Genomic DNA, 18763 nt, shown 5'->3' with positions numbered 1-18763 from the left:
ATTTTAACTTGGCATATAAGAATTCACACAGGTGAGAAGCCTTTCATTTGTGGGACCTGTGGAAAGAGTTACAGACAAAAAACAATTTTAACTAGGCATATGAGAATTCACACTGGTGAGAGGCCTTTCACTTGTTCAACCTGTGGAAAGAGTTTCGGTGACAGAGGGACTTTAACTAAACATATGAGAATTCACACAGGTGAGAAGCCTTTCACTTGTTCAAACTGTGGAAAGAGTTTCAGTGACAGAGGACTTTAATTAAACATATGAGAATTCACACAGGTGAGAAGCCTTTCACTTGTTCAAACTGTGGAAAGAGTTTCAGTGTCAGAGGGACTTTAATTAAACATATGAGAATTCACACAGGTGAGAAACCTTTCTGGTGTGAGACCTGTGGAAGAGTTTCAGTGACACAGGGACTTTAATTCAGCATATGAGAATTCATACAGGTAAGAAGCCTTTCTCATGTGGGACCTGTGGAAAGAGTTTCAGGATGAAACAACAATTACTTAAACACATAAAGATTCATATGGATGCGAAACAGTGACGTGCGGTGAGGCTTTACGATGTATAAATACAGACACCATGTATGTTATTGGTTACTCAGAAATTTTGCTCATGCATACAACGCTGGAGGGCAGAAAGACCGTTCTTTTACACGTCATCCATAGCTGTAGTAACCAGGTGAAACTTAGAAATGTAGGTATTGTTTCGTGTTATGATCCACAGCAAAGGGAGAAACCTAAACCACTTTCTCACTCTGCATCACCCAAGCTACATGCAGACTCGTTTGCAATAGCAACTGATAACAATGCCATGTTTTAGGATTTAACATAAAAAAATAAAGAATTTTGGTCACAGAACAGAACATTGAGTTTTTTGCAGTAGTTTGTTTTAGTCTTAGTGTCTTATTAATAAATCATTGCTGTGGTAGATTAGCTAACATTTCTACTTTACTGAATTCTTTAGACATACAGACTGTGGCCCACAAAATGCACATTTCATTAAAAAACTAAACAAAAACATGTTTTTTCCCATCTTACCTTTACTTATAAATTAAATCCATGCCAATTCTGCACAAAAATATCCATTCATCCAAAGCCAAGTCGATGCTCTGAATGTCTTGTACTAAGATAGACTTGAGGTCCATTTTTGTCTACCAGCTTTGTTTTTCTAAAATCAGTTTTTTGTTTTATTTCTCAGTCACATTTGTACTTAAGGTTCCCATCAGTGTCCCATTAGATACTGAAGTTAAAGAGGGGAATGTCTTCAGGAAGGTTTAATTTCTGTGGATTTCAGGTGTCTTGCAGTTCTGTGTCATGTAGTTATTGAGTTCAGCTTTTACATTGTTGACTTTTACATGTATGACTTGAAATAAAGTATTTTACATTTTAAAGCAGTGTATTATTCTTTTTTCCCATAAATTGCTGGGTTTCAGATGATGTAGCACCGATGCCTTACCATGGAGGTGGGGGTCAGAAAGTAAATGCAGCACATTTAGGCATTTTGACTTAAACATCAAAATGTCTTAAGTCTGTGCCATGTGTGGTTGTTCCAACCATTCTAATAGAGAGAAAGAAAAACTTTATCTTTGTGTTTTGAAGGTAGTCGGTCACAAGGAAGTTAATTTAGAAAAAACTCACCTAAAAAATAGAAAAGTGGATCAACAATCTACAGCTAAAACCAGGAGGTGCAGGAAGTAATAATGCGGGAGTTTGCAGAGCCATTTTTCTAACATCATTTAAATTGTATTTTCAGATATTTTATTGGATGGTAACTTAGAAAGACAAGCATTCATATGCAGGCACATGCAGAGGGGGTCTGGAGAGGGCTTGAGCCCTGCCCCTTTTACCCTTGATGCCCCCAGAGCCCTTTTTGAGTTTATTTTTGTTTTCAACTTGAGTCTTTTGTGTCAGGAGGCCTTCTTGTGCCTCTAATATAACACCTAGCAAAACTAATGAGTCTGGCTGCCCTTGGTCTAATTATGAGGATTCCCAGTCCTTCTGCCTCCACGTTGTTCAGACACCGGGTCCGTGGCGAGGAAGAGCGGGGCTGAACTGTGACCTCTAACGGTCAAATTTTGGGCAATAATTAATTTTTCTAACATACACTTGTGAATAAAAACATAGGTCTGATGTTGAAGTTATAAAACCAGTTTTATTTATATTTTGTAATAATGTCTGGAGGGCCCCTACCAGCAGCTACTGGGTTCTCTTTGTTTACCTTGATATCTCAGCCTTATAATTCTAGATCTCAGAGGTGCTGAAATCAAATTAATGACATGTGAGAAGTTAACTGTTTATATATGAAGGTTTTCCTGATTTACTTTTTGTTTCAAACAGGTTTTATTTCAGTCTCTATGTTTATGTAAATCGATTCTGTCACAGTCTTTGACTAAACAGAAAAATAGAAAAAGACCATCATTATGATACTTTATCATCTAAAATTATAGAAAAGTTTCAATAATTTTTCTATCTGAAATTCAATCCACATCGTCAAACCATTTTGTAAGCAGAAAATTTATTTAAAACCATGTCGAAGAAATGCTTCCATTTATCCAAATCATTAAAATAAAAATATGTACAAAGGATAAAAACACAATAAAGACTCCAAAATTTCAGAAGTCTAAATCTCAAAGCATTCAAACTCATTGTTTGTTAGACAATCTCTCCCTCAGTCTCATTCAATAAAATGGAAATATAAAACCGGCAGAATAAAATTTTTAAGAATTTCAGCTAAATATCCAGATTAAAATGCTTTGTAAGCAAAACCTGCTACATTTAAGAATTTAAGTCAGTTGCAATTACTCCACTTCCAAACAGCAACTTACTGAGAATCTTGAGGTTCACATTGTGCCATCAAACCTGTGCAAGTTCTCATGTGAACAGTTACATTTATTTAGAGTGAACCTTTTCTACTGAATCTACAAATAAAAGCTTCCAACCCGTGTGAATCTTCATGTGATGACTTAAACTGGATCTGTACACAAAACATTTTCCTCGCTTTTCACTAAGGGTGCAGACATGACATGGTGAGCTGGTCTAATAGTCAAACCTCACAGCGGAGAACAGAACAGTGGCTGAGGTCAATACAATTGAGGAATCAGATCAGCTTCACATGCATGTATCTGCTGCTCATCAATGTCCCAAAATTAAGAAAATCAACATTTATTAATCAGCCAGCTGATAAATCAATGCACAGCTACTTCTCACCAGTGTGAATTCTGTTGTGAGAAGTTAAGTTGTGTTTGTGAGTGAAACCTTTTCCACAAATCCCACATGAGAAAGGCTTCTCACCTGTGTGAGATCTCATGTGAACAGTTAAACTTTTTTTATGAGGAAAACATTTTCCACAGGCCTCACAGGAGAATGGCTTCTCACCAGTGTGAATTCTCATGTGAGAAGTTAAGCTCTGTTTGTGAGTGAAAACTTTTCCACAAATCCCACATGAGAAAGGTTTCTCACCTGTGTGAGATCTCATGTGAACAGTTAAACTTTTTTTATGAGGGAAACATTTTCCACAGGCCTCACATGAGAATGGCTTCTCACCTGTGTGAATTATGTTGTGAGAAGTTAAGTTGTGTTTTTGAGTGAAACTTTTTCCACAAATCCCACATGAGAAAGGTTTCTCACCTTTGTGATATTTCATGAACAGTTAAACTTTGCTTTTGAGTGAAACTTCTTCCACAGGTCTCACATGAGAAAGGTTTCTCACCCGTGTGAATTCTGATGTGATTAACTAACTTATATTTCCTCCGGAAACTTTTTCCACAAGTCTCACAGGAGAAAGGTTTCTCACCTGTATGAATCGTCATATGAGCAAGTAACTGACATCTAGACACAACATTTTTTCCACAGATTTTGCATGTGTAAGATTTCTCACCAAAGAAAATTCTCTTGTGTCTGTTTAAACAGGCGTTTAGACGGAAACATTTTCCACAAGCTGGACAAGTGAACGGTTTTTCACCTGTATGAATTCTCATGTGATCAATTAAACGACTCTCTTTAGGGTAACATTTTCCACAGGTGGAACATTGGAAAGGTTTCTTAGCCATGTGAGTTTTCTTGATTCATCAAGGAACTATTTTGAGAAAAGGTTTTATCACAAATTTGACAAGAATATAGATTTTGGTCTGGTTGAGCTTTCATGTGCGTTTCTTGTTCTGAAGTCTCTGTTGAGTTTTTCTGCTGTTTGTTCAAAATGTCATCAGTTTCCTGTTTCATCACAAGATGCTCTTCATCCTGACTGATGGAAAGTTGCTCCTCTTCCTCTTTGATCTGCAGAAGTTCTGGTTCCTCTTGTTCCTGTTTCATCTGCAGAGGTTCTGGTTCCTCTTGTTCCTGTTTCATCTGCAGAAGTTCTGGTTCCTCTTGTTCCTGTTTCATCTGCAGAGGTTCTGGTTCCTCTTGTTCCTGTTTCATCTGCAGAAGTTCTGGTTTCTCTTGATCCATTTTCATCTGCAGAGGTTCTGGTTCCTCTTGTTCCTGTTTCATCTGCAGAGGTTCTGGTTCCTCTTGATCCAGTTTCATCTGCAGAGGTTCTGGTTCCTCTTGTTCCTGTTTCATCTGCAGAAGTTCTGGTTCCTCTTTTTCCAGTTTCATCTTCAGAGGTTCTGGTTCCTCTTGTTCTCGTTTCATCTCCAGAGGTTCTGGTTCCTCTTGATCCAGTTTCATCTGCAGAGGTTCTGGTTCTGGTTCCTCTTGATCCAGTTTCATCTGCAGAGGTTCTGGTTCCTCTTGATCCAGTTTCATCTGCAGAAGTTCTGGTTCCTCTTGTTCCAGTTTTATCTGCAGAGGTTCTGGTTCCTCTTGTTCCAGTTTTATCTGCAGAGGTTCTGGTTCCTCTTGTTCTTGTTTTATCTGCAGAGGTTCTGGTTCCTCTTGATCCAGTTTCATCTGCAGAAGTTCTGGTTCCTCTTGTTCCAGTTTTATCTGCAGAGGTTCTGGATGATCTTGATCTGAAGTGAAGTTTCTCTCCGGGTTTCTGAGCTCATTTAGATCCTCCTCCTTTTTGCACACACTCCATTGTGGGAAATCTGGAAAAAAAAAAATCAAAACGTGAGGTCACACAATGAACCCTTCAGTTTAACAAAAACTAAAATGAAAATATTCCTCAGCAGGGGGCGTGCTGTAGTAGCGCAACCCACGATTGGAGGCCTTCAATCCTCCACACGGCCGTCACGGGTTTGATTTCCGGATCCGACTTTATTTGCCGCATGTCTTTCCTTACTACATTCCTGTCAGCCTTCTTTCTTATAAGGGACACTAGAGCCCACAGAAACCCCCAGGAGAGGAAAATGTAAAGATATTCTCAGCAAACATTACAAAATGAAATCTCTTCCATCGTCTTTCAGAGAGATTGTTATTTACCTTATTTAGAATAAACAATGTCTGCATGTGGTTAATAATTTTACCAGCAATTAAACTTAATGCCGTCAAATGTGCCAACATTTGGAAATATGCAGTCTGGCTAGCTGACGTTAACTCCCCTTCAAGATTCGCTTCTCACCAACAGGGACGTTACACCATATTCTGTGACCACTGCACATTGTGACTGTAGGAGGCGCTGTTGCAGGTTTACATCATACTTTGCTATTCTTATGGACACAGAATATGATGGCGCTTATCAAATAATGGTCCCACACTGTAACTTACAGTAAAGTACTAAATATTTAAACTGAACCATCTCTATTAACTCTGCTTGCTAAGTCAATATCTGACCATTAGTATTATGACATTTCTTTTTAGTTAAATGAAACGGCCCTTTAAATAGCTTTACATAGTGTTATAGTCAAGACCATCTAAGCAAAGACCAAGACCAGCCGCCACATGACAATAAAATGTGAAATATTAGCAAAAGTGCTAATCAAATTGGTCTGAAAGATCCACATTCCCATAAAAACAAATCAATTTAACCAATATTGTCAATTCAAACTCTTTGTTCTACTTTGCTCTGTGCTACAATCCATGGAAGTCTCATGCCAACCCTAAAAGTTAACGCCCTGGGCGGTTGCCCATATTGCTCATATCAGAAACCACCACTGTCTGCACTATTAAACATAGCAATTAAGGCAATGCACTAGTGGTAAACAACGCTCCATCAAGAACACAGACCAAGGAGCAACAAGCAGAAATAACCAAACACTGTGACAGTTCTCACTTTTTCTCCTGCTGCATGAAGCCAGGCAGCACAGAACTATCACAGAGCAATGAGCATGCTCTGTGTGCTCTGGTTTTATTGATTCACCAATTAAATTAATATCAATGTATACAATCAATTAAAATAATGACAGCTACTGCAGCTGTTTCGTACCTATCCGCTGCAAGATGATCTTGGGTATCCGGGTAAAATCCATCAGTCTGCGCTGATCGTCCATCTCTTCCTCCATCTTAACGTTGATTTCTTTCCACTCTGTGAATGTTTCTTCAGCAGGAGTTTCCTGCTGCTTGATAAACTCTCTGAGGCTGAACTGAAGACATTTTTACATTAAACACAGAAACATTTAACTAAACTGCAAAACAGTCTTCAAGAGGAAAAGTAAAGCCAGACATTTGCTCTGTTTTTATTTTTCACGTGTTTCACTGTTGCTGTGCTGAAGAAACTGGAAGTGATTATTAGTTTGGCTTTAAATTTTCTTCTTCTTCTTGTTGTGTTTATTGGCGGTTGGCAACAAACTTAGAGTAGCATTACCGCCACTTACTGGTATGGAGTGTGGCTCATGTTGGTCTAACGCTTTCTCTGTATATATATACCTATATATATTCATACATACACCTACACACAAAAAAAAGAAAAAACATATTTATATTTATACCTACACATACATACTTACATCCATATTTATATTCTACTCATCACTATCATCCATACATGAACTCTTATGTCTACTCTATCAAATTCTACTGAATATCTTAGTTTTCTTTAAAAATCGAATAACTATTTGTATATGTTTGCTCTCAAAACTCTTCCTCAAAATATCTATTAAATTAAATTTTTCCTTAATACTTTCAAACTCTTTTTTCAAATATCTCCTCTCTCTTTCATATTTATCACATTCTAGAATAACATGTTCTACTGTTTCCCATTCTCCACAATACTCACATTTACCAGTTTCATGCTTTTGAATTCTAAAAAGTGAGTAGTTAAGTCCTGTATGCCCAAATCTTATCCTTGTTATCACTCTTTCCGCTTTTCTATTTCTTCTTCCCTTTCTTCTTTCTCCTACCATCTTCTGAATCTTATAATACCATCTTCCTGTTATTTCTTCATCCCACCTTTCCTGCCACTTTTCCGTCAGTTTTTCCTTAACTATACTCTTTCCTTCAGCTTTACTTGTTTTAACTTTAATGCTAATTGGATTTTGAATTGCCCCTTTTGCTAATTTATCTGCCCTCTCGTTTCCTTCTATTCCAATATGTGCTGGAACCCATACAAAATTAACTATCACCCCCATATTTTTTATTCTATATAATGTGTGAAATATTTCTAATAAAATGTCCATTCTACTATCCGATTGCTTGTTTTTAATACTTAATAATGCAGATCTTGAATCTGAACAGATTATTGTTTTTAATGGTTTTATCTCTTCTACCCATTGTAAAGACAATAGAATTGCCATCATTTCTCCTGTGTTCACTGATAATCCGTCTGTAATTCGTTTTCCTATTCTTTTATTGAATTCTGGTACTACAAACGCTATACCTACTTTTCCAGTTATTTTTGATGCATCTGTATAGATTTGAATATACTGATAGTAATTGTTTAAAAGTACCTGCACTGAACTACTATCAATGATGAAAGATTTATCCTGTTTCTTATCCATTATTGTCATATCTACTGTTGCTTCTGGTAGAATCCATGGTGGTTTTACTGATGTTGGTGTTGTATGACTAATTTCCAGACTACTCATGTTAAATTCTTTTATTTTGTTTTCAATTGTCCATCCAAGACTCCCCATTTCTTTTGTTTCTTTTTCCCAACATGGTTTTAAAATTTCCCTAGCCGGATGATCAATATTATTGCTTTGCAAATTTAACCAATAATTTAATTCCAACCTTAATCTTCTTAATTTTAATGGCATTTCTCCCATCTCTACTTCCATTGCTGCTCTTGGTGTGGTTTTAAATGCTCCAGAACATAATCTTAATGCTTGATGTTGTATTACATCTAATTTAACCAAATGTACTTTTGCTGCTGAACTGTAAACAATACAACCAAAATCTATATTAGCTCTTATCATACCTGTATAAAACTGTCTCAAAGATTGCCTATCTGCTCCCCAGTCACTGCCAGCCAAGCATCTCAAAATATTTAAGATTTTCTTACTTTTATCGACAACTTTCTGAATATGTACATTCCATTTTAGTTTATCATCAAACCATACTCCTAAAAATTTTATACACTTTATATAGTCTAATCTTTATATAGTCTTTATATAGTCTAATTCTTGACTATATAATTTTAATTTTACTTCCCTGTTTATTTTTTTCTGAGTAAATATCATTACTTTTGTTTTTTCAACTGAAAACTTAAATCCCCATTGCCATGCCCATCTCTCTAGCTCATTTATAACATCTTGTAATTTTTTAACAATAAAACCTAAATTTTTCCCTCTTTTCCAAACCGCTCCATCATCCGCAAAGAGTGAACATCCCATTTCTTTATCAATACCTTTAAAAATATCATTTATCATAATAGAGAACAATAACGGACTTATTATACTCCCCTGTGGTGTTCCATTTTCTACTCTATATACTCCTGATGTTACTTCACCGATTCTAACTTGAATTTTCCTATTTAGTAAAAAGTCTTTAATCCATTGATATATCTTTCCTTTAATGCCCAACCTATATAATTTAATTAATAATCCCTCTACCCACATCATATCATACGCTTTTTCTATATCAAAAAATATTGCCACCACATTTTCTTTATTTACTTGTGCCTTTCTAATTTCATGCTCTAGACATATTGTTGGATCATTAGTTCTCCTCCCTTTTCGAAATCCACTTTGATAATTTACTATATACCCCTTACTATTTAAATAATATACTAGTCTATTGTTAATCATTTTTTCCATTATTTTACATAAGTTTGATGTTAAAGCTATTGGCCTATAATTTTCTGGTTTTGATTTATCTTTCCCTGGTTTAGCTATTGGTACTATAATTGATTCTTTCCATTCCATTGGTAATTTCCCCTCCTCCCAAATTTTATTATATAATTTCAATATTATCTCTTTAGATTTTTCACTGAGCTGACTTATCATTCTATACCATATTTTATCTTTACCTGGTGCTGTATTTTTAAGTTTTGTAAATGAAGAGTTCAATTCAGCTTTTGTAAATTCAACATTTAACAAGTTATTTGCTTCTTCTTCATTCTGCAACACATCTTTATATTTGAGTTTTGTATTTTCTCTTCCTTTTCTACCCTCCTCACTAATATTATCTGAACTGTGGATTTTACTGAATGTTCTTGCCAATATTTCTGCTTTATCTTCATCTTTAATTATATTTATATTATCTACTTTTAATATAGGATATTCAAATTCTCTTTTAATGCCATTCATTCTTCTAATCATTCTCCAAATTTTATCCATTTTTGTTTCCTTCCCTATTGTGCTACAAAATTTTTCCAATATTCTCTTTTTGCATTCTTAATTATTCTCCTCACTATTGCTTGCTTTCTTTATAATCAATTAAATTCTCATATTTTGAATTACCTCTTAATACCTTAAATGCTTTGTTTCTTACTTTCATTGCTTCTTTACATTCATTTGTCCACCATGGTACTATTTTCTTATAATTTTTACACCCTATTTTCTTCATAGATTTATCTGCTGCTTCCAAGATTATCTCACAAATTTTTAAATTTATTTCATCTATATTCATTTCCATATCCACTTTTTCTAATTTTATTTGACTTAAAAATCTGAATTTAATCCAATCTGCTTTATTAAAATCCCATTTTTTATTGACCTTTATATTTTTATTATTTATATTTAATCCTACTTTTATTGTAATGGGATAATGAGCACTACCTATTGTTGTATTTTTATCAATGATCCATTCACAAATACCAGCTAACACATTTGAGACTATTGTTAAATCAATAACTGATTCCATTCCTGTTCTTACATTAAGTCTAGTTCCCCTCCCATCATTAATACATACAAGATTTTTACTTTCTATTAATTCTTCTATTATTTTCCCATTTCTATCGTTACATTTACCCCATAATGTATTAGCATTAAAATCCCCACACCAAATTACTTTTCCTTCCAAATATTCAGTTAATTCATCCATTATTTCAATTGATAATAATTTACATGGATTATAAAAATTTATTATTTTAACTTTACCACCTTGTTCCCAAATTTCAATTATTATATATTCAAGTTCTTTCCCTTTCCCTAAAACCTGATATTGTATCCCTTTTTTACAAATATTCCACATCCACCTCCTCCTCCCTCCTGTCTATCTCTTCTTACACTACCAAATCCGTTAATCTCAAAATCTAACGTTGCTTTTAGCCATGTTTCCTGAATACAAATAATTTCTGGTTTTTCCTCAAGACTATCAATATATCCTTTAAGTTCCTGTCCGTTAGCAATCAAACTTCTTGCATTCCATTGTAATATTAACATGAATTATTTCCATCAGATGTTCCTGGCTTCCTGTCTACCTCCAATTTTTTCTTTATGTTCTCCCATGATCCCTCTTTAAACCCCAAAAACGTTTCCGCTCCCCTCACTATAATTTTAATCTTCTCCGTTTTATTCTTGTCTTGGTCAGTGCAGTTGATAACATATGCCATAAATAATATTAGTTTTTCTACTGATATCACAACCTTTTCCTCTGACTGTATCTCACTTTGCAGTGGAATTTGCCTCGTTTTTTCAATCTCTCTTATTTTCTGTTCTTTCACATTTTTAACTGCCTCTGCATAGTTTATATTTTTAGTCATTTTAATCTGTGTGACTTCTTTTGCTTTCTTCCTGACTTCACATCCTCCATATGTAACTCTATGATTCCCTCCACAATTACAACATTTTTCTTGTACTTCTTCTTTACATTCTTCTAATTTGTGATCTTCTCCACATTTTGGACATCTCTGCTTTCCTTTGCAAACTGCTGCTATGTGTCCATATCTTTGACATTTAAAGCAACGAAGCGGTGGAGGGATATAAGGCCTGACCTGAAAACTGAGATAACCTATTTTGATGTTTAGTGGTAATTCTTTCTCTTCGAATTCCATGAGTATTGACAGACTCCCCACTCTCTCCCCGTTTATTGTTTTGGACAATCTCTTTAAGTTATTCACTTTTGCACCAACTACACTTTTCTTGATTTTATCAAGATCTTCATCTAGAGGGATCCCATAAATCACTCCTCTAGTTTTTTAATTTTCTCCAATGATTTGTTTCTCCAACACATTCTTTTTACAAATATTCTCAATGTTTAGAGCCTTGTTCTTTTGTTCTTCATTTTTACAAACCACCAACAGATTCCCATCTCTCAACATTTTTACCATTTCAACATCTCCGGCTTTAAATTTTCTGCTGAGTCTCTTCTTTTAAAGTCCTGGAGGGCTGATGCCCTGAAACCTTTAGCTGAGCCTCTGCTGCACCACCTGAATAGAGTAATTAGGTCATTAAGGCTCTGCAGATCTGATCCACACAAGGAGGAGGTAATTATGGTGATTTCATTGCAGTGTTTTGTACCTGTGGCTCATCTAAACACTGCAGGTCACCTTGAGGACTGGAGTTTGACTCCTGTGGTTTAGTCAGAACTCCTGCTGAAGAAACATCCACAGAGTGGAAATAAATTAACGTTAAGATGGAGGAAGAGATGAACGATCAGCTCAGATCAGTCTGGAAAAACACTGATGATGACAATAACTGTTTGATTACCTTGGTAACTAAGAGTGATAGCAAATTAGAGTAAATTCTTTCTGATTCATTTCCTTTTTTCCATTACAATTCATTCAGTTCCTCAGTTGATCCGAGTGAAACACAGTATAATTTTCTTCAAGTCATTTTAATTAATTATTAAGTTTTATATTTTTTTTAAACACATTTACTAACGTTTTTTTTAAATATATGTAAAATGTTTATATTAAACTTTCAATGTATAATAAAACATTTTAAATCAGAAATGTGACACAGAAGCCCCTTTATGCTGCCACCTACTGACAAGAACCTGGTACTACACCTCAAAGAGCTATTTTTCTACAGTCTGTGCGACTGAATTCATTTCAATGGATTTCATATGCAGGAGTATGTTTAAACAGTCATGTTCAATAACATGGAATCAGACCAACAACAAAAAAGTTGTATATCATAAATGTGTGTTTGAAGTCAGTTATCTATTGTGAGACGTTTTTTTAATTTTATTTCAAATGTTCAAGTTGAATACATTACTCTAAACCACATGTGGCTTCATACTGTTTAACTTTAAAAATGAATCAGAACCTACAAACTAAAACCTCTGTGTCGATATAATAACTGTACGTGCTTTGTTCTAATTAAACAGATCTAATCATGCTCAATAAATTAAAATATGAAAGAAAATGTGGTATATTAAAGCGGAACTTTTGAATCGTTCACAGTTTCTTCAGTACAGTTCCAGTGAAACAGGGAACATTTCTGAATATATTTGTTCTTTAATAAATCACCTTAAGAAAACGAAATTGGTAGAAAGAATATTTTTTATAATAATAATAATAATAGAGACTTAGAGAGAGACTTAGACTTGACTTTATTGATCCCTTGGGAAGACTCCCTCAGGAAATTATAGTTACCAGCAGCTCACAGGCAAAAATGTGGCACACAGTAAGCATACACAAAATACAAAAAAATACAAATTAAATACAAAACAAAGAATATAAATACAACACAAAAGGAAATTATAGCAATTTGGTCGATAGATTGACCAGTGAGTGATATGGTATTGCACTGTATGGTTTGGCCTGATAAATATGGAGTTCACATTTGTAGAAAAACTACTCCTTCTTCCCTCTGTCCTGTGTCACCTCCGACCCCCCAGTGAGGAGTTGTACAGTCTGAAGGCTATTGGTCCGGCACTTGGGAAGCAGCAGTCTGTCACTGAACAGGCTCCTCTGGCTGCTGATGACGGCGTGTAGAGGGTGGCTGCTATCGTCCATGATGTCCAGCAGTTTGTTCAGTGTCCTCGCCTCTGCCACCGTCACCAGAGAGTCCAGCTTCATGCCGACCACAGAGCCGGCACGCCTGATCAGTTTGTCCAGTCTGGACGTGTCCTTCTTGGATGTGCTGCCTCCCCAGCACACCACGGTGTAGAAGAGGACACTGGCGATCACTGACTGGTAGAACATCCACAGCAGTTTGCTGCAGATGTTAAAGGACCGCAGTCTCCTCAGGAAGTACATCCTGCTCTGCACCTTCCCGTACAGGGGATAATAATAATAATAATAATAATAATAATAATAATAATAATAATAATAATAATTTGGGTGCGGGAGAATATTTATGTAGCATCCCGTTTCACACTCCATTCCAGTAGATGGCGGTAATTCACATCAATAAGTTTCTTGCCAACCGCCATGAAAAAAAGAAGAAGAAGAAGAAGAAGGCGGGGAAGATGAAAACAGAGCACGCGGGCTCGCTTTAACTTTTCCTTTGTTAGACGGTGTTTGAGAAGAGTTTGAGGTTCAACTAATTTTTTCCGTGTTTTCAGTGAAAATATCTTCAGTTCAGCCTCAGAGAGTTTATCAAGCAGCAGGAAACTCCTGCTGAAGAAACATTCACAGAGTGGAAAGAAATCAACGTTAAGATGGAGGAAGAGATGGACGATCAGCGCAGACTGATGGATTTTACCCGGATACCCAAGATCATCTTGCACCGGATAGGTACGAAACAGCTTCACGGTTTACTGATTAGTCAGGTTAAAGAGAGTTTTTACAGATAAATAATCGTTGTGTTGTAGACGTATTTAAAGAATCTGCTTAAATTAAGTAAAAATAGAAAATCCCTAGAAATGTAACCGGGGTCTGCTAAAGTGTGGTTTCAGTTTGGACCCAGCGCTCTGATGCTAACAATTAGCATCAATACTAAGCTAAGCTGAATTATAGTCAATAGCCTGTGGAAAGTCACAAGCATGTTGACTAACATGGACTTCCTCCATTCAGTTTGTTAAAATTAGTGTATAATCTAAAATGAGCCAAAATGCTAATGTTAGCCTAAATGCTGCTAGTAGCATGTGGGGCATCATTGCAATGTGGTCTTACATTGACTTCCTGCATTCAGGGTCCTAAACATGGCTAATAAGTAATAAAAATAGCTAGAAGCTTATTGCAGGGAAAAGCTGATGCTTGTGCAGCAAAGCAGAGCCCTAACCTGAGAGGAAAAGATCATGCAGGCTAATATTATTGCACTGTCTCTGAGTCGGTTTCTCTTCGCAATATTTATTAACCTATTTGTATGATTTGTCCTGTAAATTGCCATTCATATTATTTCTCAGTCTCTATCACTGAGGGATGAAGAGACTGATGTCTGGTTCTTTAGGTTCTGACGGGTCTGCGGTTCCTCTCCTGACCCACTGTGCACCCTGAATATCGCCGACACAGTTTTTTAATTCCCCTATCAAACTTCTCTGTGATTGTTTAGCCTAGAATGTGCATCTTCCAATGTTATGTTATTTGATGTTATTGTTACAGGTCAGTTTTCTAAACTACAAAGAAATGACTGTTAGGGATGCTCCAATATGAAAAATTGGATTGATATTGATATCTGATAGTAAAACTGGTGTTATAGCAGATTTACCAATATTTTATTTTATATACGTTTTTAATCCGATTACTTGATTAATCATAAGAATAATTAATAGATTACTCAGTTACTGAAATATTTGTTTACAGCAACGCTACTATCCATCCAGTTATCACTAGAAAATATTTATTGACTTTCTCTTTTATCTTGTCACATATGCTGAGCTGACAGCGCCTCTTAATGCTCATTTGTACTCAATGCATGTCAGCTATTCTGACAGAATAACGGCTCAAATTTAAGTTAAAGAAGGTCAGTGTTAGACCCGCCCAAAGCCCCGCCCTCCACTTTCATTGGGGAATTATTTTATGGTGACACAGGAACTGCAACCAGGTGATAATAATGATCACAACAATCAAAAGCATATTTAGTAACTGTCTTGTCTGGCTGCTAAGTTTCCATTTTCATAATGTAAACATAGTAAATGACTTATTAACTAACTTGTGTCTTAAATAAACTCGTTAAATAATTTTATCATTGTACATTTTCACCTTTCATATTTAATCTTCCAAATTGTCCAATATTCATGTCAAATATTTTCAATTGGTTCATTTTGCCATTATTTTCTGCATGTGTGCGATTAACAACAATCACCCACTGCTACCAATTCTGCTGTGAATCCCAGGAAAGTAAAGGCTGAGATTTAGTTGTGCTTTTGAACGTTTGTGTTGAGTGTGTGAGCGGAGCAATGTCTGACAATATCAGCGGGTGAGATTAAAAATTACTTTATGGTTTCCCTTTAGGCATTTTATGTCACTCTTTAATGTGATATATATCTGGTGACATATAATGGGTGCACTTCCCCTGCCCATTACAGGCACACTGCCCGCATCACCACCAGCGTTGGTCCACAATCTCCCAGTCGGATTGCGACACCGTGTGTGTGGTCAGGGTACTTGTCCAAAAGTCAGGTGACCTGAACATCTGACTCCTCCTCCATGTAGGCGTCTTCTTCCTGTCTCTACATGGAGGAAGAAGATTTTATGTAATATTTGTCAGGAAGCTACTAGATTAAGCTATTGCCATCTTATTTGCTCACCTGGAGATTCTTAATATCATATTTTGACTCAAGTCTAGTTCCAGTCTGGTCATTAGAATGGAGCAATGACCAGAATGAAACTAGTTCTGGTCATAGTTCCATTCTAGAACATCCTATGTTCTAGAACATAGAACGTTAACTTATTGGTTGAGTTAATGTTCATTCTTGTAAGATTGTAATTTTCGAATAACCTAAGAAAATCTTGTTTCGATACATGAAGGCATCAAAGTGGATTTCTTGTTTGATTGACATTTAAAAAACTTTTTTTGTCTATTTCCCAGATTTTCCACAATGTTGTGTGTGTGAAGAAGAGGAGATTCTCAATGACACAAAACCACAGAAGAACCAACTCATCTCTCATGGCTCTGCAGAAACTGAGAACCAGGATCAGGAAGGAAGCAATTCTGAAGACCCAGGAAAAAAGAGAAAGGAAGAACATAAATCAAAGGAGAGATATGAGAAAACCAAACAGCAGAAAGACAGAACTGATGCTGAAAAACAAAAACCACAGAAGAAAACTCACAGAGGGCAAAAAATATATTCTTGTAAAATTTGTGATAAAACCTTTTCTCTAAACAGTAATTTGAAGAGACACATGAGAACTCACACAGGACTAAAACCTTTCACTTGTTCAACCTGTGGGAAAAGTTACAGTCAAAAACATGGTTTAATCTGTCATATGAGAACACACAGGTGAGAAGCCTTTCACTTGTTCAACCTGTGGAAAGAGTTTCAGTGACAGAGGGACTTTAACTCAGCATATGAGAATTCATACAGGTGAGAAGCCTTTTCATGTGGGACCTGTGGAAAGAGTTACAGACAAAAAACGATTTTAACTGGCATATAAGAATTCACACAGGTGAGAAGCCTTTCACTTGTGGGACCTGTGGAAAGAGTTCAGTGTAAAAACGAATTTAACTGGCATATGAGAATTCACACTCGTGAGAGGCCTTTCACTTGTTCAACCTGTGGAAAGAGTTTCAGTGTCAGAGGGACTTTAACTACGCATATGAGAATTCACACAGGTGAGAAGCCTTTCACTTGTTCAAACTGTGGAAAGAGTTTCAGTGACAGAGGGACTTTAATTAAACATATGAGAATTCACACAGGTGAGAAGCCTTTCACTTGTTCAAACTGTGGAAAGAGTTTCAGTGTCAGAGGGACTTTAACTCAGCATATGAGAATTCACACAGGTGAGAGGCCTTTCTGGTGTGAGACCTGTGGAAAGAGTTTCAGTGACAGAGGGACTTTAACTCAGCATATGAGAATTCATACAGGTGAGAAGCCTTTCTCATGTGGGACCTGTGGAAAGAGTTTCAGGATGAAACAACAATTACTTAAACACATAAAGATTCATATGGATGCGAAACAGTGACGTGCGGTGAGGCTTTACGATGTATAAATACAGACACCATGTATGTTATTGGTTACTCAGAAATTTTGCTCATGCATACAACGCTGGAGGGCAGAAAGACCGTTCTTTTACACGTCATCCATAGCTGTAGTAACCAGGTGAAACTTAGAAATGTAGGTATTGTTTCGTGTTATGATCCACAGCAAAGGGAGAAACCTAAACCACTTTCTCACTCTGCATCACCCAAGCTACATGCAGACTCGTTGCAATAGCAACTGATAACAATGCCATGTTTTAGGATTTAACATAAAAATAAAGAATTTTGGTCACAGAACAGAACATTGAGTTTTTTGCAGTAGTTTGTTTTAGTCTTAGTGTTTTATTAATAAATCATTGCTGTGGTAGATTAGCTAACATTTCTACTTTACTGAATTCTTTAGACATACAGACTGTGGCCCACAAAATGCACATTTCATTAAAAAACTAAACAAAAACATGTTTTTTCCCATCTTACCTTTACTTATAAATTAAATCCATGCCAATTCTGCACAAAAATATCCATTCATCCAAAGCCAAGTCGATGCTCTGAATGTCTTGTACTAAGATAGACTTGAGGTCCATTTTTGTCTACCAGCTTTGTTTTTCTAAAATCAGTTTTTGTTTTATTTCTCAGTCACATTTGTACTTAAGGTTCCCATCAGTGTCCCATTAGATACTGAAGTTAAAGAGGGGAATGTCTTCAGGAAGGTTTAATTTCTGTGGATTTCAGGTGTCTTGCAGTTCTGTGTCATGTAGTTATTGAGTTCAGCTTTTACATTGTTGACTTTTACATGTATGACTTGAAATAAAGTATTTTACATTTTAAGGCAGTGTATTATTCTTTTTTCCATAAATTGCTGGGTTTCAGATGATGTAGCACCGATGCCTTACCATGGAGGTGGGGGTCAGAAAGTAAATGCAGCACATTTAGGCATTTTGACTTAAACATCAAAATGTCTTAAGTCTGTGCCATGTGTGGTTGTTCCAACCATTCTAAAAGAGAGAAAGAAAAACTTTATCTTTGTGTTTTGAAGGTAGTCGGTCACAAGAAAGTTAATTTAGAAAAAACTCACCTAACAAAGAGAAAAGTGGATCAACAATCTACAGCTAAAACCAGGAGGTGCAGGAAGTAATAATGCCGGAGTTTGCAGAGCCATTTTTCTAACATCGTTTAAATTGTATTTTCAGATATTTTATTGGATGGTAACTTAGAAAGACAAGCATTCATATGCAGGCACATGCAGAGGGGTCTGGAGAGGGCTTGAGCCCTGCCCCTTTTACCCTTGATGCCCCCAGATCCCTTTTTGAGTTTATTTTTGTTTTCTACTTGAGTCTTTTGTGTCAGGAGGCCTTCTTGTGCCTCTAAATATAACACCTAGCAAAACTAATGAGTCTGGCTGCCCTTGGTCTAATTATGAGGATTCCCAGTCCTTCTGCCTCCACGTTGTTCAGACACCGGGTCCGTGGCGAGGAAGAGCGGGGCTGAACTGTGACCTCTAGCGGTCAAATTTTGGGCAATAATTAA

Source organism: Poeciliopsis prolifica, unplaced genomic scaffold, assembly GCF_027474105.1.
Source record: "Poeciliopsis prolifica strain line A6 unplaced genomic scaffold, Auburn_PproV2 SCAFFOLD062, whole genome shotgun sequence".
NCBI classification, from domain to species: domain Eukaryota; kingdom Metazoa; phylum Chordata; class Actinopteri; order Cyprinodontiformes; family Poeciliidae; genus Poeciliopsis; species Poeciliopsis prolifica.
The sequence above is the reverse complement of the archived record's forward strand: the minus strand, read 5'-3'. Positions refer to the sequence as shown.